The sequence below is a fragment of the Castanea sativa genome, chromosome 8 (assembly GCF_040712315.1).
Source record: "Castanea sativa cultivar Marrone di Chiusa Pesio chromosome 8, ASM4071231v1".
In the NCBI taxonomy this organism is placed as follows: domain Eukaryota; kingdom Viridiplantae; phylum Streptophyta; class Magnoliopsida; order Fagales; family Fagaceae; genus Castanea; species Castanea sativa.
In genome coordinates, this window is record NC_134020.1 from 39,922,595 (window position 1) to 39,942,675 (window position 20,081).

At 33.4% G+C, this 20,081-nt stretch overlaps 1 pseudogene; it reads right to left on the bottom strand.

The window, feature by feature from the left end:
- Nucleotides 1-10,247: 10,247 nt before the first annotated feature.
- On the bottom strand, nucleotides 10,248-11,257 carry LOC142606317 (BURP domain protein RD22-like; annotated as a pseudogene).
- Between the last annotated feature and the right edge of the window lie 8,824 nt (nucleotides 11,258-20,081).

The window sequence follows — 20,081 nt, forward strand, 5'->3', positions numbered from 1 at the left end:
CTTTAGAAGGGGTCAATCTTAGTATTTGGAATAATGAAAACAGTATAAAAACACTGTTGGTAAATCCTGTCTGAAATTGTATCCATATGATTGCTGAAAAGAAAAGGAAAAGAAACAAAAATGAAATGTTTAATTGATGGGAATTGGTGTAACTTTTCTGAGATTTCAGGGTCCCTCCCTTGCCCAATTTGTACAACTCTTAAATTAAATGAAGTATATATATATATATATATATATATATATATATATATATATATATATATATATATATATATATTGATATTGATAGGTAAATGAATTATTAAAATCTTATCTTTATTCCATATTGAATTTTATGTGAAACTAACAAACATATTATACTTTCAAGGCAACAGCAGGTGGTGGTAGCCGCGGCATGCGTCTAGCTAAAGAACCTGATGAGTTTGTGATGAAGTGGCTACAGGTATTGCCCCAAATGCATGTTTTTCCTGTTATGTTAAGGTGACGTTCTTCTTATAAAACCTATATTTTAGATCTTTATTTTTTTTTTCTTGATTTTAGTTTTTTATATTTTGGGAGGAGAGATATAAAAGAGTAGGAAAAATACAAATTTACTCATATTTTTAACAGAGGTGGGTAATGGGAGACAAATGAAACTTATCTAAGGTGGATAAAGCATCAATAATTAAATCACAAATAGGCAATTGTTTTCCGACTAAACTACAGATGGAAAAAGTGTAATTTGTCCAAACTATTAACTTTATTACTGGTGAAATTTAAGCCTGCACCATGCTGCCCGGTCAAATGGCATAAAACTACATGGGAATTATATGTGGTCATTTGATCATTTAAGGTAAGTGTTCTTAACAGTAATGCTCCTCATATCTTTAAAAGTAATGTTATAGACACAAACTATTTTACAACATTTCTATAAAATGTTGATGTAGCTGACCTCTTATTGATTTTTATCTAAGCCCATCATTAATATTACATTTTCATTTATTAATAATCACTCATCACACAACAATTTGTAAATTTTTTTGTAAAATAGTTGTATTTCTAGCATTATTCATCTTTTAATTTACAAGCTTTTGTCTCTCTCATCTCATATCATCCATATAATTGCAAAGCCTCTAAAACTAATTTTTTATCTGAAAAGAAAATTTAGCAACCGCCAAATAATTTATGTCTGTAAACTACCGCAAATAAAGAATATTGTAGGCTTTTTGTTGGTATAGATGAGGAAATCTCCCATGAATATGATGCTCTTTTTTTAGTACTGTAATAAAGGACTTGATCCGAGAACTAAAAAATTCAAGATTAATTCATTTTATTATTTCGACTATAAGTCAAAGTTTATTATTAAACAAACTAGAGCTTGTTGATGAATTACTTGATTAATTTGTGAAATTATATAATCTGGTAATCAATCACTTCAAAATAAAGATGTGGGAAATAATGCAAGAGAACAAGGGGATGGGGCTCTCTATCATCTGTATCATGCAGAGGAGATGGGCTTATCTTATGATGGAATATTCGATAATGCAGGGTGGATGTGACTTTCCTACCCTAAAATGGAAAATAAATGAAGTGTCCAGAAGAGTCGAATTCTACATACATGTATCAGGAGACACGCATAACCTCGATGTTGAGTGGTGGAGCCACAACCTTCAATTTGCTTGGTGTTGAATTGTGTTGGGACCACAATTTGACTCCTTACAACTATTCTAAAAACAGGCCCGCGTGGCGTGATGTCGAATGCCATAAAAAATTTGAGTGTTTTCTTCATCACCAATTAGTTTTCAGGTGGAATGATATAGCTCACAGTTCGACAAATAGTATCAGAGCCAAGGTCATGGGTTTGAGTCACGGGAGTGTCATTGTGAGGGGGGATTGTTGGGTGACCACAATTTGACTCCTTACAATCATTCTAAAAATTGGCCTGCGTGGTGTGATGTCGAATGCCATAAAGATTTGAGTGTGTCTTCCTCATTACCAATTGGTTTTGAGGTGGAACGATATAGCTCACGGTCCGACAAATATCCGACAAATAGGATTAAATTCAGGGGAAGCAATTTAAGAACATGGGGCTATAATCACGATTAATGATCATCACACAATATATGGAGTTTTTATATTTATTATTTTTTATGGAACACAATTTATAGATTTTTTTTTGTTGAGAATCAATTTATAGAGTTGATAATGTTTAAATAAGCAGTGGCAGAGTAAAAGGACATTTATGAAGGGTGGCATAACTAACATTTGAATTTAAATTGTTAATATGTAAACAAGAAATAAAAAGATGTAGAAGGAGAGAAAGAAAAAGAAAGAAAATAATTAGTATTAATGTGGGCTAGCAGTATTACATATTTACCATTCATAATTGTTGTTTGTGATGAATCCTAAATAATGTATATATAAGAACAGAAGTTCACGTAGGAGCTAGAATTACTTGATTGAACTAAAATCAAGTACAATTAAAACTTCTTGATTTTAATTAATCAAAGAAATCAACATGGGATAAATGTGATATATATGATACCTTAACATTAATATTAATACGAAGTGATGGTCATTCACTACTTAGTGAACTAAATAGTAAAATACTAAACTAATACAGTTTTTTTTTTTTTTGTTGAGAAAAACTAATACAGTTTATAACTTACAGATTTACACGATATATAATTAAATTAAATTGTGGTTTTCATTGATTTGTCAGCTGATTACTAACTCTAAAAATTTTCATATCTCTATAAAACCTTAGTCCCCTTAAAAATTTATAAGTTTCATCATTAAGCACAGACAAACCTTTTTTTTTTTTTTTGGGTTGAAGAAAACACAAATAAAAAATTTAATTTTTATAATATTGAATTTTAAATTCGCACCCAAATTTTTGAGAAACAAACTAATTGTTAAACACATATACAAATACATACACTTTAATTATACTCTCTCACCAAGTTCAAACACATAACTTAACGCAAAATACCATTACAAAATAGCCTAAATTTGCACCCAACTAATATGATTGACAATGTGAAAAATACTCTCTCACCAAGTCCCCTATAGTATTGTCAATCATATAAGTTTATTAAATTATTACTGGTGCAATTTAAGTTTGCAACTAATTACTTAAGTGAAAGAGTATTATCAATCATTGGAGATTGAGCATTTGGAAAAGGAAAGGATTATTGAAACATGTACCTCAGGGATTTGATTATTTCCATATCCGGAAATTCTTCTGTACATCAACCTCAGAAGGAACCATGCTGCCCGCGGGTCAAATGTCATAAAACTACATGGGAATTATATGGTTATTCACTACAACAAAAGTGGACTATGGTGACGAAACGTTTCGTCACCACATGTCCTTATTTCGTCACCAAAGACATATGGTGACGAAACCTCATTCGTCACCTAAGCCCCGTCACAGAATGTCTTGGTGACGAAAATTTTTCGTCACCAATAAAAATATGATAGGTGACGAAATATTTTCGTCACCAATAAAAATAATAGGTGATGAAACTTTTTCATCACCTAATATTTTGCGTCACCAAACCAATGATTTTTCATTTGTAATTTTTTTTTATTTGACCATATAAGGAGACGAAATATTTCGTCACCAATGGTTACTTGCCATTACATTAACCTGTTCATTTCCAACCACTTCCATAAACAAATCATCCATATAATTCCAACCACATTCATAAACAAATCATCCATTAATTTCCAACCACATCCATAAAAAAAAATCATCCATACAATCTACAAAGGAAATAAAGAACCATTATACTTTTAAAACCATTGAACCGAGTTGTTCACAAAATAATTACAACCATTTATGTATAAATGATGTCTTCTCATACTTTACAAAAAGTGATATGAGTTCAAGTTGCACCACAAAAACACTCTTTGCCACCAATCTCAAATCCTGCACAAGTATAAAGAAAAATACATCAATGCTGTATCTATTGAAAGAAGCAACTACTTGTACAAATAATCACAAGATTGCCTAAAATTCATCTAAATTTGATACATTGATATTACTATCATGGATCCAACTTAAAAATAAAGTTTGATACAAGGAATATGTTGCCTAACATGTTAAAAGTTTCAATATCACTAGTGTGGCAAACACTAAGCTTATACTGAAACTCTACTAAGTGATCTATTTATAGAGAAGAATTCAAATATGCCTTTAATGGCTTCAAAGTTCATTATTCCTTTAAATTGCTCCAAAACAACAAAAGATTAGAGAAATTACCAATAACAACAAAAGACTTATAGTCTAGTCCATTTAGATTGCAAACCTATATCCCTGATAAGATGTACAAAAAAAAAAAAAAGAGTCATAACTATTAGTAAGACAATGCCAAAAATGTCCACAGAAAACCCAATTACATAATGTAACTAGTTATGCTATCTAAATCACATAACCGAATGAAAAAGTACTAACTGTACTGCACAAACATGACCCAAACAACTAGAATCAAATAGAGATAGAGACAAAGAAATATAGTACCTCAACAGTCCAAAATAAAGAAAATCTAGAGAATATCCAAGAGGACCTAAACCATTTGCAACCAAAAAATGTTTGTAAGACCTCAAAATTCCACAAATATCCAAGACAATGAGAGGTTAATAAACATTGCTTATTAGGTAGGAAAATAAAATGCTAACCAAGGTGTGTTCTAGTTAGTAGATGAGCTCCTCCCACTGCCAAAAATGTCATTGAAACTCTTGCTCCTCAAAAATTGTATGATGCTAGCTATTTGAGTATTTTGCAAATATTCAATATAGAGTACTTACTATATACTAAAGTCACTTGCCCTTCTCTTTTTGCTTTAGTGCACTAGTACACTACAAATAATTTTAAGTAAAATGAATCATAGATTGTAATAAGATGTGCATGCACATATCAAGTAATAAGGCTACATGCGTGTGTGTATGTGTATATATACATATATATATATATATATATATATATATATATATTATAGGTGATTAACCATAAATTAAATTAATTGAAAATTTTAAATTTAGGTTATGTGGACTGTGTGTAACTACTCAATTATGAGCATGACTACCACTACCCCTGCACATGGACAAGCCCCCAATCATCACACCCGTTTGAATTGCAAGTAGTCATTATTTTATTTTGTGTTAAAGACTTAAAGTTACTACAATGGAAGGCAGTCCCAAAAGTGTAGGGCTTGTGGGACTCTATGACTCTATAATCTATTTGCCTTTCTTTTTGAGAATGAACCCAGGTGCACTTGCACCTATATATCTTTTCATTTTTCCCATTAAGCACAAAACCAAAGTACCCTTATTAGCAAAAGTTTCTAACAGCCACTTTCTCTCTTTTGAACCTTTTCATTCAAACAAACTCAACTGTCAAAAAAAACCAATAGATCAAACCAAAAGAACCAAACCAACATTTGAAATTTGAAAAAAAAAAATTTACAATCCAATTGTAAAATTTAACAGTTTCAAAAAAAATATTTTACAATCCAAAGTACAAGGGTACCTTCACTGAGTGTTTCATCTTTATCTTTATGTCTATCTTAAGCTTTTAGATGTAATAAATATAAATATAATGTTATATAAGTAGGACAAAATATATGATAAGTTAGGCATTTTACCAATTCCAAACCATTTTCCAATCAAAAAAGTATAAAAGAAATATTGGATCAATCTCAATATTTCTAAAAAAATAACTGTCAAATTTTGTGTGTATCTAACATTTTCTGTACCCACTATAAATCTAACCAATAAAATATTAAAATCCATTATTAAGCACAACCTGGAACTGTCCTATCTAGCTAGTGTCCCTACAAGTTGAAAGCTATTGACACAATCCCATGTACTTATTTAAGAGTTTTCTTTTTTTACTTTTTTCCCTGAGACCTGTGCTTTCATTCAACAAAACCACGTGTAAGACATTTGTTACATATTGCATTAAATTAATGCTTACAACCATATGAATCTTCGAAATCTTCAAACTTTTTGGATTTACATATAAATGGGACTAGACTGAAGTGGAAGGCAAGTGTTGCGGCTTCATATGCTTATTTTTGAGTCACATGGATTGCCCATACTTGAAAGATAAATTAATTAAGGTTCTACAAAATTTAATTCCATGCTTATCAGTGTGGGACTTGAATACCGGAGCAGATAGCTCCCTTTCATAATCATCACAGTGAATGAATGTGTTAAAGACTCTTTCATTCACAAAATAAGTAATTTCATTATACAGTATTCATGTGTGTGTGTGTTGTTGGGACGTACAAAAATCCTCAGCTTCCTCAGCTTTTTAAACTGATACATAGCAGAACAAAGCACATAACATAAAAATATCAAAATTTAAGTTTCCTTTCGATTTCCCTCAGCTTCCTAAGCAACCAAACAGAGACTAATAATTAGCCACTACTAAATTATCCAACAACATAAAAATCATGCATGTCCAGTATGATTGTCCCCAAAATTTCACCTAGAAAACGTTGCACATTTCACCACAGTCAAAATTTAATTTTGAAGAAACTAAAATTTGACAGATTCCTCAGCTTTTTAAACTAATACACAGCAGAACAAAGCATATATAACATAAAAAGATCAAAACATTCATTTCCTTTCGAATTTGCCCAATTTCTAAGCAAATAAACAAAGACTAAAAAAAATTTAACTAATACCATTTCTCCAGCACTCCACTGTTTGGCTACTCAGAAAAATGAAAGGAAAAAAAAAACATTCACATGGGTTTCGATCAAAGCCACCACCAACGCCAAAATTTGACACACATACAATTGGGCATCATACCCGGCCATCCTCAATGGACAAAATTTCAGATGGGTTTCGATTGGGATGAATAAACTTTGGGGGAAAATCGAAGCATACCTGAAATGGGTTTCCTTGCGTCGGTGAAATCGACGAATGAACTCTCCTCTTTACTAAAAATTTCGCAAAGAGAAATACAATTCATACAAATAGAGAGAGGATTGGTGAGAGAGAAAGAGAGAGAGGATCTATGAGAGAGAAAGAGAGAGAGAGAGCTTACCGATTGATGAGGAAGGCTAAGAGGCGTGAGGTCTGTGTGTATTTGGGTTTTGTTTAGGCGTGAGGTCGAGAGTTTTTTTTTTTTTTTTAAGAAGGTGGGAAGCTGAAACTTGAAAGGCTAAAAGGTGGGTATTGGGTTTTGTTTAGGCGTGAGGTTGAGAGTTTTTTTTTTTTTTGAGAAGGTGGGAAGCTGAAAGGCCAAAAGCTGAATAAAAAAAATAATTTTGAAGGCGCTGAAAATTGGGCATGGGCACCGCGCAAAAAATTGAGAGCGCGCTATTATATTTGGTGACAAATTTGGAATTTTGTCACCCAAGTTAGGTCTTTGGTGATGCAAATAAATATTTCGTCACCAATTTAAATATCTTTAGTGATGAAATATTGATTTTGTCATCTATTTAAACTATTTGGTGACGAAATCTTCTTTTCCTCACCTAATGCTAACATCCAGTGACGTAATTTTTTATCCTCACCAGATTTCGTCACCATAGCCCACTTTTGTTGTAGTGATTTGATCATTTAAGGTAAGTGTTCTTAACATTAATGCTCTTCATATCTTTTAATTTATAAGCTCAAGTCTCTCTCATCTCATATCATCCGTATTGCAAAGCCTCTAAGACTAGTTTCTTATCTGAAAAGAAAAATATTTTCTTTCATAAATTATGAGAAATACTATGTTCATAATATTTTCACTACAAATTTTAAGTAGCAAGTTGTTATGTGTTGTTATGGATGGACAAAAAATTAATTTTAGTAATAGTTTTAAACTAAAATTAATAACAACTTAATACCTATGATTTGTTGTGAAAGTATTGTGAAAATATTATGAACGTATTATTTCTCGTTATTAATTAACAAGTAAACTCAAATAAAAGCTTTTATAAAATTAACAACTCTATAAATATTAACCAAGTCCAAATAAAATTTTGAAACATTTTCCAGCAACTTATAGAGTTTTTCTCTCATGCAAGAATATTTAACTGAAGAAATAGGCCTCTCTATCACCAATAATTGCAAGCTGAATGTGACTGTACTATCAACAGGACGACAATGACAAAGAAAGAGAAGAGAGGTTAAATAATTTGAATGCAAAATGTCATCTATGTATTCTCCTATTTGAAACCAATGTGGCAACCTTTTAGTTCTTATATTCTACTTTCTCAAGAAAATGTAGCAACCGCCAAATAATTTATGTTTGTAACTACCACAAATAAAGAATATTGTAAGCTTTTTGTTGGTATAGAGGAGGAAGTCTCCCATGAATATGATGTTCCTTTATTTAGGACTGTAATAAAGGACTTGATCCGAGCACTAAAAAAAATTCAAAATTTATTTATTTAATAATTTTGACTGAGTCAAACTTGAGTTTATTATCAAATAAACTCAAACTTATTTATGAATTACTTAATTAACCTATTCTTATTTTATATATAGAACTTTCTTTTTTACTTCTTCACAAAACTATGTTAATAATTAATAAATAAATTATAGTTAAATTTATATAATTTGAATTAATCAGATAGAATGATTTTTATTTATTAATTTATAAAAATTAGATTTAAAATCTTGTATTTTATATAATTTTTTATTACCAAATAGACTATTTATTGTAGGGGGCATCCGGGCTAGGTGGATCTTGGGCCAAGGAAGGCTCATTGGAACAAAGGCTTGGGCCAAACACAAACATTAACGTTATAGGCTTGAGGACTTAGGGGTCGCGTGTTGACTCCAGATCGATGCTCTTCGAGGTAATCTGAGGAAACTTCCACTGAGGACAAATAGTATAACCGAAGAGAGTAGCTTGACAAAGAACTATTGTTGAGGACACATGCAGACCCCAAAGCAATAGCCACCTCCTCACTTATTAGTTGTTTCTACCTAAAGTCAGCCATATTAAATGATGAATGATATTAAATTACCGATTGTTCTAAAAGCTTAAGCTATTAGGATATGATAAATTTAATCATTTAACTAATACTTCTAATACTCCCCCTCATGTGTGGGCTGAAACTACCTTTTAATAGGTGAAACCCAACACGTGAGAATTTAAATGTGAGGTAGAGTGGAGGAAACAAGGATCGAATTCAGGATTTCATGCTCTGATACCATATTAAATTATCGATTGTCCCAAAAGCTTAAACTATTGAGATATGGTAAATTTAATTATTTAACCAATACTTCTAACAAATGATAGGCTTGACAATAAGAACACCCTAAAAGTCTTCTTTTATGATGAAAAAGTGAGTGAAGAAGTGTTTGATAAGACTAACTTCCTCTAACACCTAGCAAGATATTGAACAGTTGGAGGGGGAGGAGAGGGGAAGATAAAGGGAGGACCAAACCCTCAGGAGAAGGGATTCCAGTTTTAGAAAAGATAAAAGAGAGAAAACCTTGTAATAGTCTAAATACTTGTTGTATACCTCAACAAAAGCCATTTCTTAGTGAAATATAGTTTATTTATTCATCTTGATCTTTAGTCTTTTTGTTCAATCCTCCCATTGTGGATTACCTTCTTATTTCATACAAATTATTTGTGTTCTTCAACCCTAATGTTTTTGACTACCACAAATATTATCAATAAATTATATTTAATATATAATAAATTTATATACAAAATTATACAATCAATCTCAATTTTATTTATGTATATTTTTCTTCAGCTATTGGCTAATTTTAGTTGGTTATAATCTTCTTTCTCCAACCAATTCAAAGACAGCAGTATTAAAGACAACGTTACATGAAATGAGGAGCAACATCCTCGTGATTCTGACATGTACATCATTCTCTTCATTAGCATTATATTATAAGACGAATTGTATGATCAAGTTATTTAGCATTTCAACAATCTCCACCTATTCCCAAAATCACCCCAACCCATCACTTCAAAATAAAGAAATGGGAAATATGATTGATTAGAGAGAGTTTTGTGCACTATATATCACTTTAAATAATGCTTCTAATTTGTCAATGCCAAAGTTTGAATGCAATCAAAACTAAAAGAGGCATATAAGCCTTGCTCTAAGAAGATGTAAATTGAACTGATAGTATCTTCAGTCTTGCAGACATTAATTACGTACAAACATGCATAGTAGCTGGGAGGTTTTATACATGGGGCTAAATATAGCATACTTTTCCCTTATTTAGTTTTTTCCCATCTAGGCATTATATATAAATACAAGAAGCCTGGTCTAAAGCATTTCTTCAAACATCTAATTTGGAACCCAAAGAAGGGAATCACCATCAAGAAAGTGGCATATAGGGACAGTTCCTGGCTTAACTTTGAGCACATTAAAAGCATTTCCAACAAATGCATGCGCATCAGTTTGGCAAGCAGCTATTGCATGAACTTTAGTCCCATCAGAGGACACCAATGGAACCATGTAAATCCCTGCGTCATGGATTTCATGGCAATAGAAAACAGCATACACATAGTTTTGCTTGTGACACACTACCCCCTTGTTTGCATTAATCCTATGCACTCCTGTAATGCGATACTCTTGCTTCTTAGTTTCTTTTAATTGGCACTTGGGTTAAAATTACTTGGACATTTTTTCCCAACTTTGAAACACTAAAATCTACTAATGATTTTAAGGATTTTGCGCAGAGACCACCTTCTCTATCAGTGCATGGTGACTCACACGTCACAATTGTGTTTTTTATTACCTTTGCTTCCTCAGATTTTTCGTTTACTGAAAAGAGATTTAGAATTTCTGGTAACTTGCCACTTGAAAAGGGAATGGACTTTGGAACTTGATGAGGTAAGAAAGTTGCCCCATTTGCAGTATTGAAGTGCAACTTCATTCTTTTTACCAGACGTAAATTAGTTTCAATAAAGAAAGTGGTGTCAACCTTTTCCCGTCCCTCAAGTTTCTCTTTGAACCTCGTATCTGTAAAAGACAACAAGAATATATATTAACAAATGATATATATATATATATATATATATATATATATATATATATATATATATATATATATATATATAAAAGAGATGGGTTGAAGTTAATTTTACAAGAGTTACACCTTTTATGGACCATTAATTAATTACTATTAGATTTAAGGCTGGGCAGTGCCACTGCCTTGATGGTCAATCAATCTCCTGGTAGGTAGTTTATCCATTTCTTTAAAGTATGCCATGGATAGGATACAAGCATTCACTCTGTCGCTGCAATTCTTAAGATCAGCATTTTGTGTTTGCATGGAAATTGCCTTTAGCCATTCCTAAATGGCTGGTACCACACACTGAGCTTCTGAATCACATCTGGATGTCCCCATGCAATAGATCTTGTATACACATTGTGAATTTAGGATGATAATTGCTATATGAAGATTCAATTAATTGACCTGTGGACAAGAGTTTATATACACTTGTGAGCTAGGGAAATGGATCGATATTATCGGCTATAAGAGGATTCCACCAGCCATCTCTGGAACTTATCATTGTAAGAATTTCTGTTAGTGTATAATTGTTTCAAATACCAAATTCAGCCACTTTTTTTTTTTTTTTTTTTTGCCAGAGACTGCAGTGAAGGAATTTTTTTTTTATATAGTGGAAAAAAAAAATTAGAGAGAGATGTATACTTTTTTAATTTGTGTTTTTATAGGTTTAAAGATAGGTATGGAATGCAATAAATAAGGGATAATTTATGAGATCCTAATTAGAATATTAGCATTAATGAGTGTCTTTTTTGACTGTTAAATATACTTTAATCCAATGGTTTAGAAAAAGTGTAACTTGAACTTATCTCATTTATATATATATATATATATATATATATATATATATATATATATATATATATATATAACAATTTTTTTTCTTCTCTTTATTTCTTTAATTTGCGCATTAATTAGATATATGTCAAATGGTGGCAGAATTTAATAATTGAGTTAGCTAGCACCTTGCCAAAGGCCTTGTAGTTGAATTGACACATTTTCATGTACAAAGTGCTTGGGGGTCTAGGGAAAAATAGTTTAAGTTGCGGGGTTAGCAGCATGTTGTAATTATCTTTCAAAAAAAGAAAAGAAAAAAAGAGTTAGCTAGCACCTTTAGGGTCTTGTCTTTAAATCGTTTTAGTAAAAGTTGCCTTAGGTTTGACAATTTTGCTAAAGAGGTCTAGAGAGCCCCTAATAGATGAAAAATAGACAATTCGAATTTTAGTGTTAAAGCTCTTTAGTGAATTGTTTCAACTTTAATAGAAATAAATGAATTAATGAAAGTGTTCATGCTTAATTTTCAAAATAACACTCAATGTGCTCACTTATTTTAAAGAGATAGAGAGCTAATAACAACAACAACAACAACAATGATGATAAAATAAATATTGATTATTAATAATTGAACTAATTGGGTTTAAGTATGAAAATAAAAAGTACGTTTCTATTATGCTATCTTTTGTTATTTCTCATATCTAAAATCTCTTTATCAATTTACTTAGCAAACAAGAGTAACAACTTAAACTTAAAGTAATATTTTATTATAAGTGAAAACACCATTTTGGAGTCACAGTCAATTTGGTTTCTACATTTGGTAACAGTTAATTTGGTCCTTACTATTTTCAACTTTTAATAAATTTGATCTCTATTGTTAACTCACTAACGAAAAATGCTTTCATAGCAAATGGTGTGCACAGCTAGCATATATGATGCTGACATGGAAAATAAAATAATAAAAATATTTTTTAATAAATATTTTAAAATGTCACTTCTTTATTTTTCTAATTTTAATAACAGAGATATATCATAGGCCATAAATATCAAAGATTTAAGATAGAAATATCAAGGTGAATTCAAGGATTTAAGATAGAAAAATCAAGGTGATTTTGTGTTTCGTTGCCATAAAAATCAAAGAAAATATGAGATTTCTAATTTTTTTTCCATCTTTAATATTTGTGAAATTAATTTTTTTCAAAATAAATTCTTACGTGACATTTTAAAATATTTATTAAACAGTATTTTTATTATTTTATTTTCTATGCCAGCATTACATGTGCCAACTGTACATATCATTTGCCACGTAAATATTTTTCGTTAGTAAGTTAACAATAGGGATTAAATTGACTGCAAGTAGAAAATAAGTAAATAATAGAGACCAAATTGGCTGCTACCAAAATGTATAGACCAAATTGTCTGTGACCCCAAAATATAGGAACCAAAATGATGTTTTCGCCTTTATTATATTTTGCCAAACACTTTAAACACCAAAACTCTTTCCTTATATTGTATTATTGTTAAAGTTATTTACCACAAAAGCTCTACCCCTAAAATTCTTCTTCCTATAACAATATCAATAGATTTTTTTTCTTAACATTATACATGTACACACAAACTTATATTTTTTTCTCTCTCTTTTATTTTTTATGGTTTAGGCGAAAAGAAAAACAATGACACTGAATATTTTCCATGGCCCATGATAACAGAGAGATAGAAAAGAAAAGGAAAAAAAAAAAAAAAATCCAATGGCCATGGGTTTGAAAATTTATGCAGAATTACAGAAAATATTCATGTGGAATATATAATAATGACATTAACAAGAAAGAAAACCAAATAATTTATAAATTGGTGTTGGAGTTTCACGTATAGTGGAATCCTAAGAAGATTAGAATCAACAAATATGTGTAGTTGATGATAAAGTATTAATTACCCTAAAAGCCTAAAATGTTAGAAAAATGTGATTTTTTTTTGCTGAATAGAAAAATGTGAATTTAAGCATTTAACAATTGCTCACTCTCATCACATATAGGCTTAAAAGGTAAAACTCTCTCTTAATAATTGAGACTCAATAGTGTGAGAATTTTTGTCTTTTGTTAACAATTATTCTGACACTTTAATTGAGACTTAATAGTATGAGAATTTTTGTCTTTTGTTAACAATTATTCTAACACTTTTGTCACTACATATAGATTTAAACTAATAATTGAGACTGAATGGTATGAGAATTTTTGTTTTATGTTTACTTTTTTAACTTTTAAATAGGATGTAGGGCCTACTAAGAGTTTGTATTTATGGCCATCTACGTAATTTAATATCATTATAAACTACTAATTGTCCTAAAAATAATAATAAACCATTTGATACCCACTAGTTTAAGTTCTTAAATTAATATGGCCCCTGTTTAATTTCTTGCTGAGATGCGGAAATAATGTGGAACCTCATCCACGTTTTTAAAGCATGTAATGTGGAAGTTCTTGCTAATACAAGGTGCGGGCTATCATTTCCATGGTTATGTGTCCGAGCTTAATTTTTTCTGAAAAGTTGTAGCCAAATATGGTTGAGTACTTTATGGGTTTATAGAGCTGGCTGCCTGATTATTTTGTTGAAAGGGGTTTTTTTTTTTATTATATATTTTTTAAATTAAAAAAAAACCTATATAGAGAGCATCATATATAATTATTTTGTCTGATTAAACAATAATTATCTTCTAAACAACATATATGCATCATCCTTCTTTTTGTGTTTATAACAGTTGTGTGAGACTCACCCACGGTAAAAGGAAAGATACATATATTTAATGCATGATATATGATATATCTTTTCTTCTTCAATACTTCTAGTTAACAAAATCAAGCAAGTGCATTATTAATGCCCCAAGCTAAAGTTTCTGTAACAGTAATTTTCTTCTTTACCAATGAACCAGTTGTGGAACTTGAAAAGAAAAAGGGCGAGGAGTTGGGATTTAAATCTGACCAGTAGAGCTAATCAAAGAATCCTGAAGAGCTTTTGGCATGGGAGTGTTCGGCAAAACTGACTGCCAGTAGACCTTAGAAGGTAGAGAAGCATGACTTCCTACTAGTGCAAGCTGCCACAAAATTTAACATTCATGCGTTAGCTAATTCTCTTACGGAGAGCATTAACAATTGTATATAAATTAACACAGACGCACATGAGAGAGAGAGAGAGAGAGAGAGAGAGAGAGCAAATGGATTGATATTCTTCTGTGAGCTCAAGTGAAAGCTTACACAAAACAAGGCTAAAACGGGAAGGATAGAGAACCCCATTGAAGAAGTATAATCTAGAAAGATAGTAATATTCTTGTGAGGGTAGGGACGGAACTAGGATTCAAACCTGGGGGGGCCAAAGCTTAAAACAAAATGCTGTATATAAAATTAGTGTTTCTTAAACATTTGATATTATAAAAATGTCGATAAAGTATAATATATAAAATAAATATTTTTTAAACATTTTAACACATTTATCAAAATGGAACTCAACGCTCTTTTAAGTATCCAAAGTCGTTTATGATTGATTCTGTACCAAATTTCGCGGCAATCTTCTTCTCAATGTACAAAATCATAGTCCATTAGAAAATCATCAGCTATGACTTCAGAATTATTTAGATTTTTTCTTTTGAAAAAATTTAATATTGTAGTGGATTTACTCATGATCTACAAATTAAAAAAAAAAAAGTTTCATTATTTCCAAATTTCATAGTTCTATACACCAACTATAAAAAAAAGGGACTTCTCAAAAAAAAAAAAAAAAAAAAAAACTAAAACCAAAATAATCACAAACTAACAAGCACAAGTTTATATATATATATTAATTACTAATATTAACCACATCACACAAAATGACAAAGACAAAATTCACAAGTTTATATATTTTACTAATATTAGTTACATCACACAAGGTTACAAAGACAAAATTTTTGATAAAGCAAAAGACCAAAGACTTTGGTCAATTGGTCTCACTAATGACTTAAACACTAGTCTCACAGATTTACAAAACTAGTCACGTCTTTGTCCTAGACTCCTAGTGGTACTAGTCCCCCTTTATTTATTTATAGATAAGAGTAAAATAAAAAATAAAAAAAAGTTATTGTTAGAGATATATTAGACAAATTAGCCCAATGTAATAGTCCCAAGCCCAATCCTACTTGTGCTAGTAGTCTAGGGTTTAGTCGCTTATATATATATATATTCATGTTAGGGTTCATTGTAATACAGGTTATTGTACTACACTCTTATACAATAAAGATGTAACCCTCGTGTTCTTGATATTCCTATTCTATGTTTCCCCTTCTGCATCCATTCTAGCATATATAATATGGTATAACACATTGCGTTGCTAATAATAATGTTATTTTAACATGGTATCAGGGCCAAACTTTGTTCTTGGCGTTAAACAAACATCTCTAGCATGCAAAGAAGATTCTCACGTGCACACCACCATCAGAAGTCACACATGCTTGTCTGCTGAATCTAGACTCCACGGCATCTCGTAGTCGCCATGGCTCACTGTTGTGTCCAAATCCTCGAGCCCAAGCAATCCGTGCCTCTCCCTGTGAGATCTGTGCACATCAAGCCTTTGCTCGACGAAACCAACCAGACAGACGTTCTCTTCGGCCTCTCGCGAGAAAAACCCAAAAGTACGGCAACCATTGGAAGTCGCACGTGCTGCCACGCTCTGGAAGAGTCTCTAGCTCATTCTCCCACGCACCGCCACGATTTCCTCATGTGTACCTCATCCATCGGCCACACGCACTAACCTATCGGCCTTGTCGTTCGCTGATCTATGAAGCACAAAGCAACCGATCCTTATCCGAGCCAACACGCGCTCTCACGCGCATCTTGGATTCTTGCTGTCAGACCCACGCGCCGGTGAACGCCGTCGAACACCGTCACTTGCCATCACGCGCTGAAGAACCCCTGCTAACGTCACCCTATGACGTCATCGTTACACGTCAGCAGCCACGCAAGTACGTCCACGTTAGCCCTAGCTACGTTATCAGCCACGTAGCTCGCCACATCAGTAATGTCGCCTCGTCAGCACCACGCAGTTGACAGTTGACTCGGACCGACCTGACCCAGACCATCCGGATCTGACCCGTGTGCAGCTGATCGTTGACTTTGACCTTTTGGGTTTGACTTTTGCGTTGACCATTGATCAAAAGTCAAAATTTTCGAAAGGGTCTATCTTGCTCAGTTTTTTGCGTAGATTCCAATTTTGGACTCCATTTCTTCATTTGGAACTCCGAAATTGGTCAATTGGCATATTCTTCATTGTGGTTTCTTTAAAGGCATTCTTCAAGGTATCTCCAAGGGATCTTCTCATGCTTATCCAACCTTAAGCCTTCATTGAGCTTCCGCCTTGAGTTTGAGGGAGGGCGTTAGAGATATATCAGACATATTAGCCCAATGTAATAGGCCCAAGCCCAGTCCTGCTTGTACTAGTAGTCTAGGGTTTAGTCGCTTATATATATTCATGTTAGGGTTCATTGTAACACAGGTTATTGTACTACACTCTTATACAATAAAGATGTAACCCTTAAGGGATTTCTCTGTGGATGTAGGCCGACAAGGCTGAACCACGTAACCCTCGTGTTCTTGATGTTCCTATTCTATGCTTCCCCTTTCGCATCCATTCTAGCATATACAACATAGTATAACACATTACGTTGCTAATAATAATGTTATTTTAGCAGTTACTATTTACAAACATTGAAATCGGTCCATTGTCCACACAAAAGCCACAATACAAACACAATAGTCAAACATGAAATGCCGCAGTTCATAAAAAAAAAACTCAGAGGGCAGAGTGCAGAAGGCTAATCAGCTAACGCATAGCAATATAGCAAAGGATCTGAGGAGGAGCAGCAGTAGCAACTGTCTAGTTCAGATCTGATCTGAGAAGGAGCAGAACAGCAGCAGCAGTGATGAAGATTGGAGGCGTTGATGAGGATGAGAGGAGGAAGAGTGAAGCTAGGGTAAAATTTTGAGAATTGTAATTTAGGTTTTCAGTCTATATTTATTTTTTATTTTGTAGTTTTTAGTTTGTCGGTCATTTTTTTTTTGGATGACAGTTTGTGGGTTATTTTTTTAGATTGCATATTTCAGGTATACCCGTTTTTTGTTTTTTTATTTTATTTTATTGAGGGGGGTGCTATTAGGATGAAAATTTATAATTTCAACCTATATATACACACACACACACACACACACACATATATATATATATACTAGGTTTTTTTGGGGGGGGGGGGAATGGCCTCCCCTGCCCTACTGTAGGTCCGTCCCTGAATCCAGTCCACTCCAAATTAATTAATGTGTGTGACAATATAATATAAGATAATTATTGTGTAATGATGAACACAGGGCCATAATCATGATGAATCAACTTGAATAGCATAACTCAAACTCCTCTCCCAAAGTTCTCGGTAGGGGGTGGTGCCTACACTTCTCTCCACTATAGTAGTAAGTTTCCCTTCCTTTTGCGAAGGATGATGAGGTCCCTCTAGTAACTTTATTACTAGGAGGGTTTGTTTGTTTGTTTTTTTTTTTTTTTTTTAATCTTTGTCATCTACTGGGGGTTCGTGTGAGCTGTTTGTCAATACTGTGGAATGGATGATATAACGAATAGATGGCGAAATCTCTCGCTCACGGAGGCAGAAGGGACGAAGGTGGATCTTACGAAGGACAAGAAGACAACAGGTGCGGTATAAGCTGCGAAATTTTTTACTTGGAGAAGTGTGAATGTTGAGGCGGTGGCTAAGACATTCCGACCAATATGGAGAACTAGGGGGAGTTTTGAGGTGTGTGAGGGAAAGGATAATGTCCTTTTGATTGCGTTTGAGTTGGAAGTGGATGCGGAGAAGGTTGTTCAGGGGCAGCCTTGGGCGTTTGATAGGCACGTGGTGGCGGTGCAGTGGTTTGACTGATCGGACCAGTCTAGGACATAGATTTCAAGACAGCTACGTTCTGGGTTAAGATCCATAATCTCCCCTTTCAGTTACTAACAATGGAAGCGGCGCTCAGTATAGGAGAGACTATTGGACCAGTGTGCCGGCCAAAGGATCTCGGAGAGATGAAGGGTGGAAATTTCATGCGGGTTAGAGTAGAGGTTGATATCTCAAAACCTCTGTGCCAGGGGAGGAAAATATCATGGGATCACTTAGGCGAGGGTTGGGCAGCGTTCATGTACGAGCGAGTGCCAAATATATGCTATTGGTGTGGGCTCGTCTCGCACGAAGATAAAGATTGCGCTCTGTGGCTAAGCAGCAGGGGTTCATTACGGATTGAAGAACAACAGTATGGTCCATGGATTAGAGCCCCACAATTCAACCATGTAAGGAAAGTTGTGGTTGAGGTACAGGGATACAATCAAGCAGGTAGAATGAAGTCGCATCCGTTGGTTTCCAAAGAAAAGCATATGGGTGGGACGAGGACGAAGATGCAGGGAAGAGTAGAGAGTATGATCAAAGATGCAGGGAGGACAACGTCTGAAACAAAAACAATGGCGTTGGGGAAGAAAGATGGCGGCGGGCTTGAAACTAGGGCTGACGAACATGAGCATGATGGTGGGGTACGGGAATCACGGAAACATATCCCGGATTTTGAGGAAACATTAAATGATATTGATGTCGCTATCCGTAACGGGCCTATATTTCCAAATTTAAAGGTTGCTGCTCCTGAAATTCCAGCAAATCAGATTGACAGTAACTGTAATATGATAGACATTGAAATTATGGAGGATGATCCGGCTTTGGAAAATCAGCATCATGGTTTGTATGAAAAGCAGATGATTTAGAATGATGACGCCATGTTCACTGGAGTTGAATTTAGTATGGGCTGGAATGATATGGGCTTGACGGGGGGGAAAATTAAACAAAAGCCCAATAGGAGTGAAGGCAAGGGGAAGCAAAAAATAAGGCCCATAAGTGAACATAGAGAAGTAAGAAATAAAGAATCAAATAAGGGGGGTATGGGCTTAAGAGAAGGGACATGGAAAAGAGTGACATGAAGCCCATGCACTAAGTTAGGCCCACCATTAGATGTTGCGGCTGGCTTGAAGAGAAAACCTGAGGGCCTTAACAGAGATGAGGTTGACGAAGCAACACAGGAAAAAAAGAAGAAGGTAACCGAAGAAAATAACGAGGTAAGAAAGGTGGAGGTTGCTGGGCAACCCCGTCGAGATCAATGAGTCTCCTAAGCTGAAACTACCGAGGGCTTGGGAGCCTCCGGACAGTTAAAGCCTTAAAAAAGGTGGTCAATAAAGAAGAGTCCAATATTGTGCTCTTGATGAAGACAAAGTCAGGTAAAGCATGG